This window comes from Equus asinus, chromosome 5, assembly GCF_041296235.1.
Source record: "Equus asinus isolate D_3611 breed Donkey chromosome 5, EquAss-T2T_v2, whole genome shotgun sequence".
Taxonomy (NCBI): domain Eukaryota; kingdom Metazoa; phylum Chordata; class Mammalia; order Perissodactyla; family Equidae; genus Equus; species Equus asinus.
In genome coordinates this window covers 69230476-69251779 of record NC_091794.1, presented here as the reverse complement: position 1 = coordinate 69251779, position 21304 = coordinate 69230476, and the positions used below count along the sequence as shown (strand labels likewise).

General features: G+C 48.9%; 1 long non-coding RNA gene and 1 pseudogene across 1 annotated transcript in view; one reads left to right on the top strand and one right to left on the bottom strand.

Moving 5' to 3' along the window:
- LOC123285897 (uncharacterized) overlaps positions 1–21304 on the top strand; it is a 63847-nt gene that overhangs the window by 14888 nt on the left and 27655 nt on the right. The gene's annotated exons all lie outside the window — the stretch shown is intronic.
- Positions 899–20616, bottom strand: LOC123285896 (G protein pathway suppressor 2 pseudogene; annotated as a pseudogene).

The window sequence follows — 21304 nt, the reverse complement described above, 5'->3', positions numbered from 1 at the left end:
GGTTTCTCATGTGACTGTGATAACTATTTATGACATGGCACTGGAACTTTGGATGGGGGAACCTCTTTTCAGTTGAAGAAGCTGGCTTCTCCTCATGCAGAAGACCGCTGAACTGATCTGGAGGCTTGCGTGAGCCTGATTACAACGATTGTCAGCACAGGATGGCTTTGCTCGGAAATTGTGGAAATGACTGTGAGACATCCACAGTTCTAGCCACCCTGCCCTGTCTTTTGGCCAGACCATCCAGAAACTAATTCCCAGCAAAGAACCCTCTTCTACTTGTGTAAATCTCTAAGGAAAAAGAATCTACAGCTTTAATAAACTTTCACTATGGTGATTAGAAATGATAGAAGTCAGAAAATTATCTGTTATAGAAATGAGACTGATTGATGTCTGAGGATCTAAAAGTGAAGCTGTTGCTAATAAAAATAAGAGTGATCCTGGCTACTGTTCATGGTGTCTGTTATGTGGCAGTCTGGTGAGGTGACAGGCCATCTGCGTCTCTGTCCAAAGAAGTGAAGAAAAGACAGGGGACAGTGCTGAATGGGGGACAGAGAGGGAACCAGCCAGGCTTATGTCCCAAGTTTGGCCACCAGGGCCCTGAGCTGCAGGGGACACTTTGAAATGCTCTGGGAAGACTCTCTCATTCACTATGGGCTGAGAGGGGAGTTGTTTTTATTTAGCACAGAGAAAAGACACTAAACAGCCAAGAGTTACCAACCGACAAAGGTCTCCCAAAGATATCCTGGGTGCTGTTTGTCAGCGGTGAGAGAAGAGAATTAGAAGGCTAGAGAGAAAAAAAATGATTGCACAGAAGAATCTTGAGAATAATACTATCTTTAAAAAAAAAATTAGATTCTGAGTTGTATGGTTCAAAATCAGGGAATTATTGAGATTCAGAGAAGATGGAGCCTGCTGTGGGGTAAGATGTTTGTGAAAGGCTTTTTGAAGGAGGGGAGGCTTGCATTGGATTTCTAAAAATGGGCTGGATTTGCTGAAAGGCCCTGGTCTATTTCTCTAGCTCCATCTTGTGCTATTTCCTCTTCTCTCTGTCCCCACGCACCATGTTCCCCGGTCACACTGAAAAACAGATGGTTCCCCAGTGGCCCGGCTGTTTCACGCCTCCATGCCTTGCCCATGCTGTCCTGTTGCCTGAATCCCCTCCCTTCCTCTGCCTGGAGAACATCAAGATTCAGTTCAAACACCCCCTCTTCTGGGGAGCCCTCCGTGAGCTCCTCAGGCTGCACTATTCACTGCTTCCTTCTATTAGAATTTCTATAGATTGTAATCATAATAATCACTAATAAGTAAAATAATATAATGATAACCATAATTGTGCAATCGTGGCAATCATAATAATTTATCAGGCACTCTTGTTAAGGTCTTTACATGCGTTACCTCATTTAATGCTCACGACACCACAACAAAGGAGGTTCTACCCCAGGACACGCCTTCCACAGGTTTAGAGGAGGAGGTTTGGAGAGATTCCACAGCTTGCCCCACCTCTCTGGGCCAGCAGCAGCCTGGGGATGCAAGCCCAGAGTGGTGTGATGCAGAGTCTGAAATCGTCAGCATTACCCAACGCTGCCTCCTATAGAGTCCTAAGGGCATTTGTTTGTCTCAGGTTGGCTCTGGGATGCAAAGATGGATGAGATGGAGTACCTGGGATGCTCAAGCATTCATAGCCTGGTGCAGGAAGAAAGAGGAACTCAGTCAAGATTTTCCAGGAATGTGTTTCCTCCATTCTAGCTTGCGTGCCAGCCACGTGCAAAGGTGCAGGGCTAAACCGGGTGGGAGCCCTCTGCTATTTCACATTGGTTCAAGACCCTGCTCAGGAGTCACCTTTTCTGGGAAGCCTGTCTGTCAACTCCTCCTCCCCTGCCCTTGATCGGTTCCCCAGCCGTGCGCTCTCAGAGCATCATAGGGTGTAATGCTTGCCTCCTGGAGCCTGCCATGCCGTTCATGTGCTTGTTACAACAAACAGACTTGCTCCAGTTTGGCAGGTTCTGGAAAGTATAACATGGCATTTGGAAGATGTTGAGCACATACTAACTTCCCTGCCTCACTGTCCTCACCTGAAAAACCGGGAGAACAATGGTATCTAGGTGGGTGGGTTATTTTGTTTTTGCTCCACATCCATCTCCACCTTCTTTTTGCCCTGCTCTGGGCTCTGGAAGGCCGGCCCTGTGGACTGCCTTACCTGGGCTCCCTCGGTGACAGGCCTGGCTCATGGAAGGCTGTGGCGGGAGGCCAAGCAGTGGGAGGAGAGAGGCCTGGGGTATTTCTTCCCTGCCCAGCACCAATTTCCGGCAGTATTTTGTCCGCTGATGTCCATGGGGGCCATGCTGCCTGCGTGCTGCTTTTCATAGCTTCACTAACACCATTTTCTCCCCACCCTGTCCCTTCAGCTCGAGGTGAGGTGACAGCATTTAGTTGTTGCTGGTGTCTGGGTGCCTCACGATTCCTCATTTGTTCCCTTATCTCCCGAATATTCCTTGTACTAAAGTCTTTTCGTTCTTTTTTGAACTGTCCGTGGTGCACTCCGTTTCCTGGATGGATTTGGTTCTCTAACAGGGCTGTTGGGCGTGGCTCATAGCATCACTTGAATTTTGTTCCCTTCCTCCTACTGCAGTCAGACCGGCTGAGAGCCTGTGGTGGGCTTAGGAGAAACCCTCATCCGCCCTGCACTGTGAGTGGTTTCTCCAGCCTGACGGGTGGGCAGTGCAGGAGTCTTAGACACGCTGACGGCCCTGGCTGCCCAGCCTCTGCAGCAGAGGACTAACCCAGGTCCACCCCGCCGGGAGGTCTGGCTGCTTTTCCCAGGGGTTTTCAACCACATCTGCAACTCCAACTCTGATCTTCCTGCTCCTTGGCCCTTAGGGATGACCAAGGCCAGAGAGAGATGCAAACACGTGTTGTTTTCCCTCTTAGTCTGCTTGGGCTGCCATAAGAAAACGCCACAGACTGGGCGGCTTAAACAACAGGAATGATTTCTCACACTTCTGGAAGCTGGAAGTCCAAGACCAAGTCGGCAGGTCTGGATTCTCTTGAGCCCTCTCTCCTTGGCTTCCAGAGTGCTGCCCTCTTGCTGTGTCCTCACATGGCCTTTTCCCTGTTGCATGCATCTCTGGTGTCTGGTTCTTATAGGGACACCAGTCCTCTTAGATTGGGGCCCCACACTTATGGCCTCATTTAACCTTAATTCCTCTCTAAGTGACCTATCTACAGATACAGTCATATTGGGGGTTAGGGCTTCAACACACGCACTTTCGGAGGACACACTTGGGTCTCTGACAGGCAGGGATGGAAGGCGCGAGGAAGCAGACGCACTAGCTCAGACATTTTAGGAAGAGAAATGCCTTCCTTCTCCCTGTTTTTGTGCAGACAGATAACTCTAATTTCATTAAAGCCCACAGGCCTGCCCCAGGGCAAACTCTCCATCTGCCTGTGGTCCAGAGGGTAAGGCATGGGCTTCCAAGCCAGGCTGTCCTCACTCTGCATTTACCGGATGTGCAATCTGGTCAAGGGCTTCCCTTCTCTGAGTGCCTATTTCCTCACTTGATTGGGTCATTGAGTGATTAAGAGAGAGAAGGTATATGAAAGCCCTGAGCAAACTTCTGTCCCTCTAAGGACATTCTAGGAAGAAGCCATCAGGAGAATCTCTTCCAACTGCCATTTTTCAGACAGGCTGTATTTTGTTGTAACCTTCCTGATAATTTGCTGTTTTCCCTGACAGCCCACACACCCCTCCCACCAGTAGATGTGCCTTAGAGCCAGCTGTCTGAACCTGGACACCTTGGCTTCTTCGAGGGTCGAGGCAACAGGGGTGTGGAGGCAATGGGCGTGCAGATCTGGTTCTGGAGACTGGGGAATGAATCAGGCAAGGTTCTTGCCCTCACAGAACTCCGGCTTGGTGTTGGAGAATGGATAAGAGATGTGACAGTGTGGTGGGACAGAGCTGTGCGGAAGGGGCGCGTACATGGGAGCCATCTAGGCTTGGACGATGTTGAGGACAGAGGGCTAGAATGCCTGGGAGGCTTTCTACAGGAGATGATGCCCTTTTCCCCCAGTAGCAGTAGATTTGATTGGCCTGGGACCGGGATACACAGGGGACCCCCCCTCATGGCGAGGGGTGGGGGTGAGGTTGAAGATATAATCTGATGGTTCCCTGTGGTAGAGTCGCTGGTTCTGGCTGTGCTGGATGAAGGGGAGCCAAGGGCCTGTTGGTTGGTGGCTGCAAAGCCCGACTTTCCTGCTGGTGCATCTGCACAGGGGGCTAGGGGTCAGAAGGAACCCAGGGGCTGGATGCAGAGCTGGGGTGCATGGGGCACAGGGAGGATAAGTCAGAGAAGCCAGTCCACTGGTTGGCACATCCATCTGCTTCTGCAAGGATGGGGCTCCGGCAGGCTGCAGGAGCCCTGTCTGGTGGGCTGAAAGTGGCCATGCACAGCACGGGGCGGTGGCTGTGGCTGAGGCTGAGATGGGCACCGTGCTGCAGGAAGCACTTACGTGTGCTCTGAGCTGCTGACCAGGACTATGGGCTGGCTGGGCGGGTGTGTGGTGAGCTGGGGCTGAGCAGTCCATGGGCGTGCCTGGGCTGTCTTGGTATTGCCCGTGTTCTGCGGTCTCTCGAAAGCAGCTGCTGAGCCCATATAGTGCTGGGTTGGAAGCACTTGGGTCCAAACATCTGTTTGGCTCTGTCGGCTGCCGTGAGGGCACTGGGCTATGGCATCCTCCAGGGCTCCCGCGTGCTGAGGAGGGCAGTTCCCACGGACAGGCTTGCTGGTACGCAGCTGCTGTCAGAGTGGTCAGGTCGTTCTGCTCCTTTAGCTCTGTTTTTCTTTCCTTATGTAAAACTTTCTTAAGCTGCAGGAAAAGCTGGTGCTTTTCTTCCTGTGGGGCCAAAAGCTTCTCTGGCAACTTCAGGATTCGTTCCTTGGTCTCCTCTGGTGACATTCTCTCTTCCATCTCCTTTTTCTTCCTTCTCTCCTGCTCTCCCTTCATCTTCTGCTCCATCGTCTTGTCTGCCTCTGCTTCCTCCTGCTGCTTGCACTCCCACTCCATCCCCATGAATGGGGGCAGCGCCATGACCGTGGTATTGGAAACCTTGACATGCTCCAGGAGCGCAGGCCTGGTGCTGCGGGGTGCTTGGGCGCTGGGTGCCCGGCTCGTCACTGACCGCCAGACCTCACACAGGCCTGCTTTCTCTTCATTTTCTCTGCGGCCTCCCTTTTTTGCCCCCTACTCTCCAAAGGTATGGGGAATTTACCAGAAAGAGTGGCGCATAGGCCATTCCAGCAGAAAAAACTGTGGGAAAGTGAGAGACTTGTCCTCAATTTGGAAGGCAAAAGTGATGCTCCCAGACTTCCAGGAGGTTAGGAAAGGTGTCTTGGGGCTAAGTAAAGACTCATGGGGACTCGGTTGAAGGAGGGGACTGTGATGAAATGCCCCTGATGTATGTGGAAGTGAAATGCCTACGGGTGTGTACATAAACAAAAGACAACCACAGGGAGCCTGGGTAGGGCAACCTGTGGGGAGGACAAGCTGGCGGGGGTCCACCTGGGATCACTCTGAACCCAGTGGCTCCCAGCCTGCTTCACTCATTGCTCTCCTGGGCTGTGCTCAAGGCCACATCTGTTGTGCATGTTCTTGACCGTCACATTTGTTGTGTCCAGAGCCAGGGCCTGGGCAGGGGGAGAGCTCCCTCCCTCATGACCTCGTTTGAGCAAGTGCCATTGGTAAAGATACATGTTCACTTTTCTTTAAAAAATATGCACTGATTTCTAATTATACGAGAAATATGTTCATCATAGAAAATTGGAAACATACAGAAAAATATACAAGGAGGGGAGTTAAGAGCATTGTCCTGGATCAAAGATATCCGATATAAGAGACTGAAGAGACACTGTTAACGTTTTGGTGTACCTTCTTCTAGGCTTTTCTCCAAGCACTTTTTTTCCTGTATGTGTGCACATTTATCTATGTGTGCAGAGAAATGTGCGTATTCACATATTCAAGTCAAGCTGTTCCACATCAAGCTGGGATGAAAAAGTGGGGTGATATTTGTAGTCATAACTTGTCTTTTACTGGCTTTTCCAGACGACCCCCTTCCCCCTGCCTTGCAAAGGCCTCCCGAATTATTTCTGGGAAGTTCTAAGGGATTTCTCAGACAAACTCAGGAACTACTCCTGCGTTTTCCTTACTTTTGGAACGCTGGCCCTTGCAATGCTGTTCACTCTGGAAGCCCCCCGCCTCTGACTGTGCCTTGCTGCTGTGGCCAGGGCCGACTTCTACAGACTGGTCACTGCCATGAGCCTTACAGCTGCCATGCGCTTCTGCCCCTTGTGCACTGGAGCCTGCCTCTAGATACAGAAGCAGAGCTGTACTCTCTGGAGCCTTACAAACAGCCTGCTTTAGGTTCTGTGCAGCGATGTTTTGCAGAGCTCTTTATTAAAAACACCTGTGGTAGATAGGCTTGAAAGATGGCTGCCATCAATTCCTTCCCTCCCTGCATGTGCCTGCTGCCTCTCACATCAAGAAGTGAAATCTAATCCCCTACCCTGTGAATATGGACTGGGCTTAGTGACTTACTTTACCAACAGGATGCATCCAAAAGGGTCTTCTGGGACTTCTTATGCCTAATCTTGCTGCTTCTTCCTGGGTCTCTTGGAAAACTCATTCTTGGGCTACTTCCTCTTAGAACCCAGCCACCAGACGATGAGAAGTGCTATAGAGGGTCCCCGTGTAGGTGCTCCAGTTGACAGCCCCATCTGGGGGGAAAGTCAGCACCAAATACACCCCTATGAGTGTGCCATCTTGAATATCCAGACAGTCGAGCTTTCAGATGACTCCAGCCCACAGCGCCATTTAACTGCAACCACATGAGAGACCCTGAGTGAGAACTGCCCTGCTGAGCCCCGTGAGCTCACAGAACCATGAATGAACGTAATAAAATTGCTGTCTCAAGTCACTAAATTTTGTGGAAGTTTGCTTCACGGTAACAGATAATCTGAACAGCAGAACCTCCTCTCTTGGCTCAGATACGTTCTCAGCTCCCCATGAACTGAGCGACAGACCCCCTGCCTTCCTCAGAGGAGTCCTCGCCCTGCCACGTCTGAGGCTTTGTATCTTGGTTCAGCTTGTCTGCCTGGCCCCCTCCCCCACCCCATGCTGACTTCTCTCCCAGGGTAATTCACCGGATTCCTCCCATCGTTCCACCCGCCGTCCCCAGACACGTCTCAGTCTCAAGGGTGTAGACGGCTTACGCTCCAGCTGGGAACTCTGTGTGTGCAAAATGAGGAGTTTGCTGGAGGTACAACAGTATTTATTGATTAAATTCTTTTTTCACTTAGTGTTATATTGTGGTAATCTTCTCATGCCATTCAAAATTCTGCAGAATTATTATTCCATCATTTGAATTTATATTGTTACTCGTTTGCCTGTTTTTGGAAAATTGCCTCCTTCCTTTTTTTGCTTAAATTGTAAAAAAAGGCTCAGATGAATATCTTTGTCCATAAATCTTTACCCAGGTTCTTATCTTAAGGAAATAATCAAGTACTCGGCAAAGGGTATGATTTTTTAAAAAGACAATTGATGCCCAACGTCAAATTACTTTTCAGAAAGATTGCACCCAGTTACCCCTCATGAGGCAATTTGATATGCAGAAATGATAACTCATTATTCTAATTTGCATTTCTCTGATTCTTGGTGATGTTGACTAAAATTTTTTTAGTCTTTCACATTTATGCTGTAATGTCTCCCTTTCTTTAACCATTATTAATTATCTACTATGTGCCAAGAAATCAACTTGACATCAGGAAGTGAGGAATTTGGTGTATAATGCTGAGAGTGGACCACATGGCTTGAGGAACAGAGCTGGCAGCCTGAGAGAGGAAGAGCTCCTGGCCTGTGGCAGGTTGGATGTGTTCTTAGTCATGCTGGTGGATCCTCAGTACCCTTCAGAGGGCAGCACTTGCCCTTGTGGGAAGACAATGACTTTGGCATCAGACATGCCTGCCTTCGAATGTTGGCTCTGCCCCTTACCAGTTGTGTGACCTTGGTCCACTGATTTTAATCACTTCACCTTAATTTCTTCACCTGTAAAATGAGGAAAATGTGATGTCCCTCGTAAGTCTGTTGTCAGGATGAAAAGAGATAGTAGAAAGATAATAAGTGTAAGCATCTTACGTGTGGTGTCCATTCAGTGATGGTCAGAGCTATTCCACCTCATCATCTCTTGAGTCTCTCTCCCTTCCTCCTGGATCACTACTGCCCTACTTCATTCGGCTCACATCCTTTCTCAGTTCTTGTACTGTTGCTGCCCCTTGACTGGTCTCCCTGCTCAATGTTTCCCCCTCCAATCTAGTTGCCACATCACCTCTGTCTTTCTAAAATTAAATCTAATCATGTCTCTACCTTCCATAGAATCCTTCAAGAGCTCCCTAATGTGTTGAGACCTGGCTCCTCCTGGGCTTCCAGCCTCATCTCTCACCCTCCACCTCATCACACCTGTTCTCTGGCCACACAGAACTGCCTAGAATCCCGGCCACAGCCTCTGCCTTCTCAGAGGCTTTGAACCTTTGAACATGTAGTTTCCTTATTTGGACCCTTTCTTTCTCTCCTCTCCATGTGGTTATCTCCTACTTATCCCTCAGAAGTTAGCAGAAGTGAGGATGGCCTTCTCGGACCCTTTAAGCTGGGGGACTCAGGCTCCGCCTCCTCTGGGCTTCCCCATCACAGCACACAGCCAAGGATGCACACAATCCCCTCCCCCACTGGGTGATGGCTCCTTGTAGGCAGGAATGGCATCTTCATTTCTACATCCCTACTGCAGAGCCTAGAACAGGCTTTCTCAACATCCACGCAATTGGCCACAACCAGCTGCATAATTTGTATGGTGTGGTACAAAATGAAAATGTAGAGCCCCTTTGGTCAAAAGTTGCTAAGAATTTCAACATGGCAACCCCAGAGAAATAAACCAAGCTTCTGAGAGCTGGGCCCTGTTGACCACACAGGTTGTTTGCCCATTGAGCCAGACCTGCTATTGACATTTGGGCCTGATAATTCTTTGTTGCAGGGAGTTGTCTGGTACACTGTAGGATGTTTAGCAGCATCCTTGGCCTCTACTTACTAGATGCCAGTAGCATTCATCCCCAGTTGGGACAAACAAAAATGTTTCCAGACTTTGCCAAATGTCTCCTAGGTGGCACAACCACCGCTGGTTAGGAACCAATGGCTTAGAAGACCGTGGGTGCTCAAGGCAGGTTCTCAGACGTACCTGTGCTCTGCTAGAGGTCAGGGCAGAGTGCTGCGGGGCCCAACCAGCCTGAGCAAGGCTTCCTGAGGTGCCATCTCAGGGGACGACCCAAAGGATAAGTGGGATTTGGATAAAGCCTACTACCTGGCCAAGTTATCTGGCTTAGCAAGAACCCTGAGAGGTGCTGGGGGATGAGAAGCCCCCGACAAGGCAGGGAAGCCTTGGAAACCTCCAGAGAGGTCCCAGATCTGCTGGTTGCACACGGTGGACAGAACTTCCCCAGGCCGTGAAGGTGACAATGAGAAAGCATCTTTGAAGTTCTTCCCTTAGAGTTTTTTCAGGTCCAAGAGTAAATGAAACCTTGAGGATCACAGAGAACTCTGGGTTGTAAAACCCTGGGTAGGCTTCCTTGAAAACAGGGGTCAGACAGCTGCCACCCTCATGCCAGGCCTAACAGCTTCCACACGTCTCTGCCTTGGTCACTCACTGGAGCTGGACACATGGCCTGTCTTCTTATGTACCTCAGATTCTCCTGCCCCCAGGGGCTCCTGAGAATGCTGCAAACAGGTCACCCCATTTGTCTTGCTGGGGAGAGGGGGTGGTGGTATGGAATGCTGTGGCTTTGCCGGCAGAGAATCCAGGTGGAGACGGCAGCTCATATTTCTTGGGGCAAATAATGGGAGACAATATATCAAGACAGATGTCCAGGAATACAGTGAGTTTAGACCCATTGGATGAAGGGACTCTCATCCTCCATTGGTCGGGACAACCTGGTTGAACCTCAATACTGTGCAGTATCCTTTGGTTCTCATAAAAACTGCTGCTTGGAGAGGGTCTTCTCCCAAGAGGAAGGGAAGTGTAGGTCATATGAGATTCTAGGGGATGCAGATAATGGAACCCTCACTGAGTGGTCCTCTAGGCAGACTGGTTTAGAAAAACAGAAGGAGGAAGGAGCCTTGCTGAGCATGTTTAGTTCCTTTTCCTAGACTTACCAGTTACATATGTTATACCAGCGGGTGACTTTTTCGCCTCCCATGGAGAAAATGTGGTGAGGGATGGAAGAAGGGCCAGCAGTGCTTCCACATGAAGACATAAGTCTGGGGAGATGGCAGTTGTCCCCATCTCCCTTCCTATCACTGTGACTCCCCACTGGATCTGACTGTGTTGACTGTGTGTGAGTCTCACTGTCTCTCTGCTCTGCCTCACCAGCTCTCGAGCCTCACAGGTGGCCTGAGGATGTGTCTGTGCCTTGCCTTTCAGGGCAGGCACTGGGGGAGCCGCTCTAGTCTTAGCTGTGGTAGTGAAAGCAGGACACTGCGTCCACCAACAGCATGTACAATGGGAGAGGCCTCCCACATAGGACGGGGGATTGGATATTCAATAGCCAAAAATCTAAATAATTGCCACTCTATTCCCAGATGTGCATATGTCTATACCTTCCAGGTGGGGGTACCTCATCTGTGTCATAACTGCAGCAACTTCTGGTTTGCAGGTTCCGCCCACTGTCCTCACCATTCCTGCTTCTTTAGCTCCTGGCCTGCTAATCATCAGCCCCGTGGCCTGGCTATATGCTCTAGACTAGGTCTCAGAACTCTCCTTCAGGGCGTACATTTTGACATTTGTCTCCCTGTAACTGCAGAAAAACCATTATCCTCCCTGCCCTGCCTCGGCCGAGGGCTCTGTGGGCCTTATTGGGGCTTCAGTTTAGTTCAGAACATCCAACACTTGCTGAGCATTTGCTCTGCGTTCTGCTCGCCAGTGCTAAGACACAGCATGGATCCAAGTGTTCCCTACCCTTTCTCCATTGTCATTCTCTATCTGCGTGTCTCGATGTTATGATAGAGCAGCATCAGACTGGGGTAAAGGCAGACTTCGCATAAGGACACAGTTTCCTTTTTTTTTTTTAAAGATTGGCACCTGGGCTAACAACTGTTGCCAATCTTTTTTTTTTTTCTTTTTTCTGCTTTATCTCCCCAAATCCCCCCTGTACACAGTTGTATATCTTAGTTGCAGGTCCTTCTAGTTGTGGGATGTGGGATGCAGCCTCAACGTGGCCTGACGAGCGATGCCATGTCCGCGCCCAGCATCCGAACCCTGGGCCACCGCAGTGGAGTGTGCGAACTTAACCACTCAGCCACGGAGCCGGCCCCAGGACACGGTTTCTTGAACACAGGCTGGGGTGCTTGTGTTCATTTCCCAGAACTGCCCTAACAACGTACCACAAGCTGGGGGCCTAAAACAACAGACATTTATTCTTTCATAGTTTTGGAAGCTAAAAGTCCGAAATCCAGCTTTTGGCAGAGTTGGTTCCTTCTAGAGATTCTGAGGGTGAATCTGTTCTGTGCCTCTCTCCTAGCTTCTGGCTGTCGCCTGTCATGCTTGCCGTTCGCTGGCTTGAGGCTGCATCATTCCAACCTTGCCTCCGTCTCCATGTGACTTTCTCCTTTGTGTCAGTGTCTCTTCTCCTCTTCTTGTAAGTCATGTTAGATTTGGGCCCACCCCAATCCAGTATGACCTCATCTGAATTAATTAGATCTGCAAAGACCCTATTTCTGAATAAGGTCACGGTCACAGATACTGGGGGTTAGGACCTTTTTGTGGGACATAATTCAACCCATAGTAGTGCTAAATTCTTTTTCTTTCTTTCTTTTTTTGAGGAAGATTAGCCCTGAGCTAACATCTGCTGCCAATCCTCCTCTTTTTGCTGAGGAAGGCTGGCCCTGAGCTAACATCCGTGCCCATCTTCCTCTACTTTATATGTGGGACGCCTACCAAAGCATGGCATGCCAAGTGGTGCCATGTCCGCACCTGGGATCTGAACTGGAGAACCCCGGGCTGCCAAAGCAGAATGTGTGCACTTAACCGCTGTGCCGCTGGGCCGGCCCCATAAATTCTTAAGAGATTCTTTCAACTTCATTTCCTTAAACTTAATGCAATATTTTTTTGTCTATGAAATGAAGAGTACATTTTAGAAGCAGTTTCTCTTCTAAAATTTTCTATCCTAATTATTACCAATCTACACAATTTTTTAAATTCGAGATTCTACTACCAGCATGTCTATTAGAAAAACATCCTCCCCTTGGAGGTGTGACCCGCTTCAAAGAAATCAAAGGAACTCTTGGAATTCTCATCTAGAAAGAAATAAAAATTTCTGAATTGAAATACTAAGATTCTAGGTAGGGTGGAAATTATCAAATGGAAAGTCTTGTTTTTTAGGAGGGGGAAAAAAACCTCAAACAAATAAAATGTCCTTTACATCTAGGATATGACCAAACCTCCATATAAGGAAAGAGGCACCAAATATCTCTCTACAAATATATTTATTTCAGTTCAACATTGTGTCTTCAAAGAACTTATTGTTAAATAGTAACAATAATCTTTCAAATTCATATAATTAACGACAGTTTACTAAGTGCTATCATGTAGTAACTCACTTGTGCCTCAAAAGGATTGTGAGAGACTTCCATTTTATACATACAGAAACTGAGGCAGGCCAGAGTGGAACTGACTCGTCCAAGATCAGATGGCTGGTCAGCAATGGAGTTGAGAGCATTGACTCTTCGGCCAAAAGTTCCACATAATTCAGCAGAGCATGCTGGTGGAGGCTGGGGGTTTTTCTTTATTTTACTTTTTAATTCTTTATTGAACTTGAATATGATAGAGCAATTGCTAAGTAAATCTGTCTGAGCCAGGACTTTGCTAAGTGCTGGGGGACATAGTTACTGCCCCCAAGTAGCTCACGGACATACAAACCAATAATCTCATTAGAACTGATATTCCCACAAATCTAAGTGTTGTGATAGAGAAGTGCCCGGGTGCTGAGGATCCCCTGGAGGGCTGAATCCACCTGCTCAGAGGGAGAGGATGGGTCAGCACAGGCTTCACAAGTTAGGGGACCCAAGCTGAGGACAGGAAAAGGAAGCCAGGCAGGACGGGAAGCGGGACAACTTCTGCACGCAGGGGGAGCATATGGGCGAGCGCGTGGAGAAGTGGCCAGTGATGGGCTGGACAGGTGAGCAGGGGTCAGATAGTGACGGTCTTGAATGACAATCTAAGTGTCTTGGGCTTCATTCAGAGGGCAATGGAAGGTGGGGGGGAGGTGGGGAGAAGAAGAGGTTATTTTAAATCAGTGGCTCTCAACTGGGGATAACTTGCCCCCTTCCTTCCTCTCCCCATCCCCAACATCTGGCAGTATCTTGGGACATTTTTGGTTGTCACAATGGTGAGGAGGGACTTGCTACTGGCATCTTGTGGGTAGACGCCAGTTATGCTGCTAAATATTCTGCAGTGTACAGGACAGCCTCCCAGAACCGAGAGTTATCCAGCCAAAAATGGCAATAGCGCGAAGGTCGAGAAACCCTGTTTTAAACAAAGGAGTGATATGTCTGATTTTTTTTTTTCGGTTTCAGAGAGACAAATTGGAAATTGCTCTAAGAGCTGGGGAATTGCTCTATAACCCAGTCACCTTGCTTACTTTGAATGTTCTTCCTTCTATAATAGACCAGATATATGGCATTTTCATATTGTGTTTCATTCTTATTCTCCCCTCTTCCACAATTCCCTCTTAGAGGATACCCCATGTGCTCATAGTCCCTGTGAATGGTGCCCCTAGAGTTGTGAGCTATGCAAACTGCACCCCAACAGAAAGCATTTAAAATCAGTCCCCCAGTGGTACTGCTCCTCTGTGCCCAGCACGAGCCTGGCACAGGAGTTCAGAGTTTGACGAATAAATAAACAAATGAATGAATGATTTGGCAGTCCAAAGAAAGAGAAACTAATTGCATACCAGGTGATGCTGAAGGGAAACTTGTCATCAAAACTCCCAGCAAGGTGTCACACTGAATCTCAGGAGTGTGCTGGCTGGAACAAACAGTCCTCTGCCAGGGCCCTCTTGGCCGACACTTCAGAGTCCTGGCGGGCGAGGGGCCTCAGAGTGGAGGCTGGGCTTAGACTCTGGAAAATTCCTAGGTTTTCTGGTCTCCTGTGTCTTCTGCAGCCTTATCAGTGTACCTCTGTCAGCGTTTCCATCATAAACCCTGGGTCCCGGGCTAAGTGGCCCATAAAATCTGACTCCGGACAAAAGCCGGCAGGCACAGAGCCTGCTAAGATGCAATTAGTTTGACTCAAGGAGTCTTCGGTTGGCTTCTTTGCTTAATTGGGAGAACGCAACCAAGAAATAGAGAGGTTTGGCGCTCCTTCTTTCTCTAAGGACAGGCACAGAAAGGCTTCTGTTGCAGGAAGAGAAATAGGCCTGTCACCGATGTGGAGCTCTGGGAAGGATGGTTTGGAAAGGGCTGCCCACCACAAGCTGGGAGACACTGCTGGGCAGGTGCCAAAGGCAGCACGGTGACCCGGGCCAGCCCCCTGGCCCTGGCTTTGTTTCCCCGTGGTAAATTTGCGTGGTCCTTAAGGCCTGCCTTCGCCCCTGAGCTGGGGCGTTCTGAGATGGTTGCTGGAAAATGAAATGCTTGTTTGAAGCCATACTCCACACTCGGTCCCCCTTCACCCAGTGGTGACAGGCATTCATTATTTCCTGCATCCCCTGTCATTACTTCATTCAAGGTGAGTAGTCTGGAAGCATAAGGGAATCAGATTCTGTTCCAAATATGGGCACTGGCCCATGCTGAAGGTTACATGGCAGAAAGACCCCTGACCTTGTGGGGACTTAGTTTCCTCATTTTTAAAGTTAGGAAAATCATACCTAATTTATGGCATAGGGATGAAATTTAAGTGATATAACTTGTAAAAAGACTGTATCACTACGTCTGGCAAAAAAACTGAGTTCCTTAAATTGCAGCTGTACACGACTAGCTGTCATACTACAATAATGACACGTGACAAATGCTGTCCTGGGGTATACCCAGTGCTGTGAAAACTCAGAGGTGCAAGTGCCTGTGTCTGAGGGTGGGTGGGGGTGGGAGAGGAGTCAGGGAGGTCTTTGTGGAGGAGGTGATGTGACCTGAGAACTGAGAAATGGCTTCTGAGCTTCCAAGGCAGAGAAGAGAAGAAAGGACGCTCCTGTTAGCAGGAGCAGCCTGGGCATTGAGCGTGCATGGTCGGGTTGAGGCACAAGGACACATCTTTGTGCCCTGATCACAGGGCACAGGGCGGGGGAGGGGGATGGCACCATGGACCTGAGCTGTCCGAACCAGTCCTTTCTTACTTCTTCCCTTCCCTGCTCCCTGTCTCATTTTTGCTTCTAGAACATTTTCTTTCTTTTTGTAAAGTAAATATGCTTTAATTCCGAGTAATTTAGAAACCATTGCTCATACAGTCAAAGGACATGCTGAATGATTTTGAAGAAATAGCTACATTGTTTTCCCTCTCAAGCTATAAAACTGAAAATACAGGCTAGACCTGCTAATCATTTTTTCTTATGGTGAAAAAAAAATTATGCAAGTCTGTGACTTAAGTGGTCTGTAAACATTGGCAGTAACTTATATGCTAGTTTAATAATGGAATGAAAACTTACACGTTGCTGCAGTTATCGAGGAGTTTGCACCATGTCTCTCCTTTCTGTTCATAGGCTGGCCTGCTAAAAGACGTAACAGAGACGGAAGACTAATAAGTGATGTACCAGTTGCAAGCCCCACATCTATGAAACACAGTGTGTTCCAGAGTCCTCAGAACATTATCCTACCTGCAGATTCTTTGGCGCACAGATAAGCCTCATGACGGCCGGGCCTGGCCCTCCATCACCCCATGAGTTAGAGTCAGAACCCCCGTCCCCAGGCCCCGGCTCTGTGCTCAGCGCTCTCCCGAGGAGGATGCGGTCTTTCCTGAGTGACTCGTCCTCCATCAGAGCTCACTTCCTGCCTCTGGGATCTGCTCAGCTCTCCATCCCCGCCCTCCGCCCCACTGCTCGCCTTGCTGGAGGGCTCACTCCCATAAAGTTCTCTTAAAAATCTTTTATGACTCTCTGGCCGGGGCTCCCAGTCTACCCTGCACCATATGTGGGCTTGTTAACTCCTTACAGGGTCCACTCGAGGCCCTCTCAGAGATGCAGGCACGATATGCAGGGGAGCAGCCGCTTCGCTCTGGAAAAATGCCAGTAGACGTCCGCTTTCCAGAGGGAGGGACCAGGGTCCAGTGGAGAGCCGGACACAAGCAAGGAAGCAAGCACATTTTGAACACCTGCTCTTGCTGAAGACCATGCTGGGTACTCTTATATCTGAGACCTGGGCTCACAGTGTGACTGTGTTACTAAATACCATGGGCAATTTACTCAAATTTTCCATGCCTCAGTTTCCTCATGTGAAAAATGGGAGAGTAACGCTCACCTATCCGAGGGTGGGAAGACCAAAGCGCTTGGCTGCTTGGAGAGTCTAGCGTTTGAATATTCCATCTTCTCTGCTCAGGTTTGGAAGGCTCTTAGAGGGAACACAATTCCTTTGTTTATCCGTTGAATGGTCTCCCTGAAGTGGGGCGTGGGGAATGAGCGCTGGACCTGGAGTTAGGTTGAGAAGCCAGACGCTCTGTGAGCCAACGTGGGAAGGTTCTGGGGCCGGAAGATAACATTGATTCCGAAGAGAGGAGCCCCACTTCCTCGCTTTTATACCTGGGAAGGGATGGTCAGGGCACAGTGGGAAGACCTGCTCAGGTTACACAGAGTCTGGAGAAGCTGGAGAGACAGGGAAGACACCCTAAATCCTCCTCCTTCCTTACAACCTGGCCCACCGGGATGTGTCATTTATTCCTGGGAGGCATGTGCTGTCAAGGAAAGAATCCTGACTTTGGAGTGAGCTGGGTTCCACCCCTGAACAGCTGGGTGTCCACAGGCAAGTCACTTAACCCCTCAGCTTTCCTCACGTGTGAAACAACATTCACGTTGCTTTTCTGAGGGGTAAATGACCTGGCACCCAGGGAACACTCCATAAACGTCAGTTCCCTCCTCTATCCGACCAGAAAATACCCTTTCCCCTGAGGACTGCCATTCACCCCCGGGCACAGCTCAATAAAGTCTCATAAAATTCAGCTTCTCTGAGCCCAGCTTCAGAAATTATAGTGATTTGATTCATCACATTGTTTGAATTATGGCAATATGAAAATACAGAAAACCCGCCGGGAGTCAGCCTTTTCCCATATATAAAACGGGGTTACGATCCCATATAAACTTTTAAAAGAGAATACTTTAGTTTATATCTTCGTGCATATGATTAGGAAAAAAAAAAGGAACAAGAAAAGAAAAAAGAACATATTGGCAAACAACATAATTCAAACAACACCCCTGCTTATTAGTCTCTCAGCTCCCTTCTCTTTATCTTCATTCTTCATCTTCCTAACATCCCGGATCGGGCACCCGTACTGCAATGGGCTGGGGCTTTCAAGGGACTTCAGGATCCGGCTGCCTCCTCACTATCCCTCAGCTCATCCTCTCTTCTCCATCTCTACTGCCACAGCCTGCATCCTGGTCACCAGCATCCCTGTCCTGGATCACTGACCCCCTCACAATGAATTGCCGCATGTCTGTTTGGGCTGCAGCCAGGTGGATGCGGGCAGAGTAGCAAGGCAGGGGACACAAACCGGTGCATGTTTTTCCCCACGTAAGACCTCCGGAGGCTCCTCAGCGCCCTCAGGAGAAAATCTGGTTCCTGAACAGTCCTCCCGCCTCCCCACCCTCCAGGGCTGCCTCTCTGGGGTTCTTCTCCCATTTCTGTCTCCTTTGCCTTAAGCATGCCCATCGCTGCTTCCTCTGCCTGGAAGGTGCTTTCCTCTATATGTCCCCCTCCTCTTTGCTTATTCCTACTCATCCTTTAAGACTCAGTTTATGTATAACTTCCTCTGGGAAAATTTAGAAGCAATTGTAAGTCTGATGAACCCGTTTTCACTTTCAAGCTGTGAGCTCCACAAGGGTAATGAAGGAAGCTGTTTTGCTCATCATTATATCTTCAGTCTCAGTAATGTGCTGTCTTACGTGGTGGACACTCACAAAATATGTGCTGTGTTGTGATGACAGACGTCAGTCTCAATCTGGGTTCCGCCACTCTTGATGCCCAAGGTCACTTCAATGGTCATTTCACCACCATCTTCATATGTAAAGTGGGGATAAAGGCACCTACTTTGTGTTATTGCTATGAGAATCAGAGAAAAGTTTGTAAAGTGCGTAGCACAGAATTATGGATTTTATTTGTTGAGTGCCTTCTCTTATTATGAGGTTTTGGGGACAGAAGAAAATTTCTTTCTACTACTGTGACCATCAGTCATGATGAATTACTCAACACTGGCTCGTGCCCACCGGAGAGGCACAACAGTACATTCCTGGGTCGGAGTTCTGTTTACACTTGGATGGGAAGGAATATCAGTTGTTAGCTTTCAAATGAGACCTCCTCTTGGATGGCAGCACATGAAAGAATTGCCTGGGCGCGGGTCCAAGGTTCTGTGTGCAACATATGTGGATATTCAAATACAATTTCATTTACTTGTGACCCCACCTGTCAAGAGTCCACATCCAGTTAAAAACAATACAAATGATTAGCCTTTATGGCAAAGGCGCAAAGAGAATGAGAATTGTGTAATTCACTAATTCGTCCTCTCTCCATGTCCTCACATATTCACCCTTTTGTGGGAACAGCAAAGGTGGCTAAGGATCAGACTCTCCTGGCTGAGCATGCGAGAGGTCCCGCCTTGCCAATCTGCTTACCAAAGCCTCCAAGAGTGTTGAATTCGGGCACAGCACTTGAGACGGTATCTGAAGGGATTCTTGGCAAAGTGGGCTGGCAGGGGACCCAGAGGCTTGGAGATTGAAAACAGGCTACAAGATTATTAAAAGCTCCCTTCCCAAGGTACACCCTGTTGTAGTTTAAACTGTGTGCTCACAAAGGTTACCTCGTGTAATTTTCATGCAAAACTCTGGTACTGTACGAGCTGGCATTATCCAACTTATAATACAGAGGAGAAAGGGGGTTCAGAAATCTGCCCAAGGTTGACCAGCTAGTTAATGGCACTGCCAAGACATAACCTTGGCTTTCCAACTCAAAGCCCTCTTTTTGTTGTCTTTCACGTACTTCCTCCAGGCAGGCTGAGTCCTGAGTCCGTGTTCTTGTCCCTGCCTCCTCCCGCAGTCTGGAGGTCTGAGGAGGGGGGGACGCTTCATACATTGCCCCCCTCTCCCTGTCAGTCTCAGCCCCGGAAGCCTGCCCTGCCCACCTCCCCAAGCACAGCTCCCCGCTCCTCCTCGGCACCTGCTCCCACAGCACTCACTCACCCCGCGTGGTCCGGTGTAACACGTAGGTGCAGCGCAGTGTGGTTTGAGCCACGGGGAAATGAGATCTGTGTCGTGGGTTCCTGCCTAACTACTTGGTGTCAAGGGGGAGGGCTGGATCGGGATGCATCTAGCAATAATTGAGTAACTTCTAGATATTTTACTTCTCATAACTGAGTACAATACGTATTCTTATCCTTGTTGTATGGATAACGCAGTGCACGATGGTAGAAAGCAGATCTTGCCTGCTCAGGGTAAGAGAAAGTTCTAGAGCATGTATGGAGCGTCTAATGTGTGCTGGTGCTTCACGCATTTACAGCCTGTTGAATTCGCACAGCATCACACAGAGGAAGGGAGAGGCGATCCCGTCTCACAGCTGGGAAGCTGAAGTTTAGCCAAGTGAAGGAAGGTTCCTCCAGGCAATGAGTGGTGCAGTCCAAAGCCTGTGATTTGGTCCATGCTGCAATTTCAGGAAACTGCCCCAAATCAGCACTGCTGCCCATGGGGTCTGTCTGAGGAGAGGAGTCAGTCCAGGCCCAACCCGTCCGACAAGCAGGGATGAAGTGGGAAGAGCTGCAACGGTTAGACAAGGGAGAAGGAAGGGCATCATGAGGTGTCAAACAAATAGGAAACAATTGGGCTGCAATTACAAGGAAAATATAGGAGAAATTCCAGGAAGCCCAACTCTCACAGAGCTATTTGCAATGGAAATAGAGGGAAAGTCACAAAAAGTCACCCTCCGGCCTGAAAACCACAAGTTCTGGAGAAAAATATCACGTCGAATCACAGAAACTCTTTGAAGAAAAGGGTCTTTCATTCATTTAATTGGTCAGTTCATGCTCATCAAGCCTCCACCACGAGCCAGTCCTGTCCTGGGCATGGAATCCTGTCCAGGTTTGAAGTCGAATAAAACTCAGCCTTGCCCTCAGGCCACACATTGTAGAAAGGTCATGGAGAGAAAGGACCTGTGTTACGGTGGTGAGCCGTGTGCATACTGATAAACACTGCAACTTTGGAAAGTGTCAAATCTGAGGGTTTGTCAAGGACAGAGCAACTCTGCCTGGGGCAATCAGAGAAGGCTTCACAGAGGAGGTGATGTGAGCAGGGCCTCAAAGGAGGAGTGGGCATTCTCTAAATGGAGATGCGAGTAGAGCATGTTATCAGCAGAAGGAAGAGCGTGGCAGAGGCACAAAATCCGGAGAGTGTGTGGCAAGTTCAGGGGAGAGCGGGCAGCCATGCATTAAGTGCATGAAAAATACACACGGCTGCTATTCTGGCTCTTCACTGCCCGTGTCCCCAGCACTGCGTGTGGTCTCCCTATCTAGGCCTTTTTGAACTTGACGGACTCAAAACATGACTGACTTTGTATATCTGCTTATGGTTTATTCCCACCTTCTGAGGCACAAAGAATAATTATTTGAATGGGACCTCAGAGATCTGCTAGTCCAACTCAGTGGGTTTGGAAAGTTGGCCAGATTACTGTGTGATCTTGGGCAAGGCACTCAACCGTCACACCTGTGCTCTGATGGCCTAAGAGATAACTTGTGACATAAGGTATCCGGCAACACTAACAGGCACAATGAGTTGTCATAACACCCAGGCCTGTCATGCTTTCCAAATGTCAACTCCTTCCTCTCTCCAACCTCACGAGGCAGCGACTATGATCATTTCCATTTTACCAAAAAAGACACTAAGGCGCAGAGAAGTTGAATGACCTGCCAAAGTCACAGTTAGTACCGGGCAGAGGAAGGAGTGACACCAAGAAGGCTGCCACCATCATTGCTATTCCAGAGTTCTCAGGAACGTTCGATGAGATCTGGCAGATAAAAACCTCTACATACCTGTGC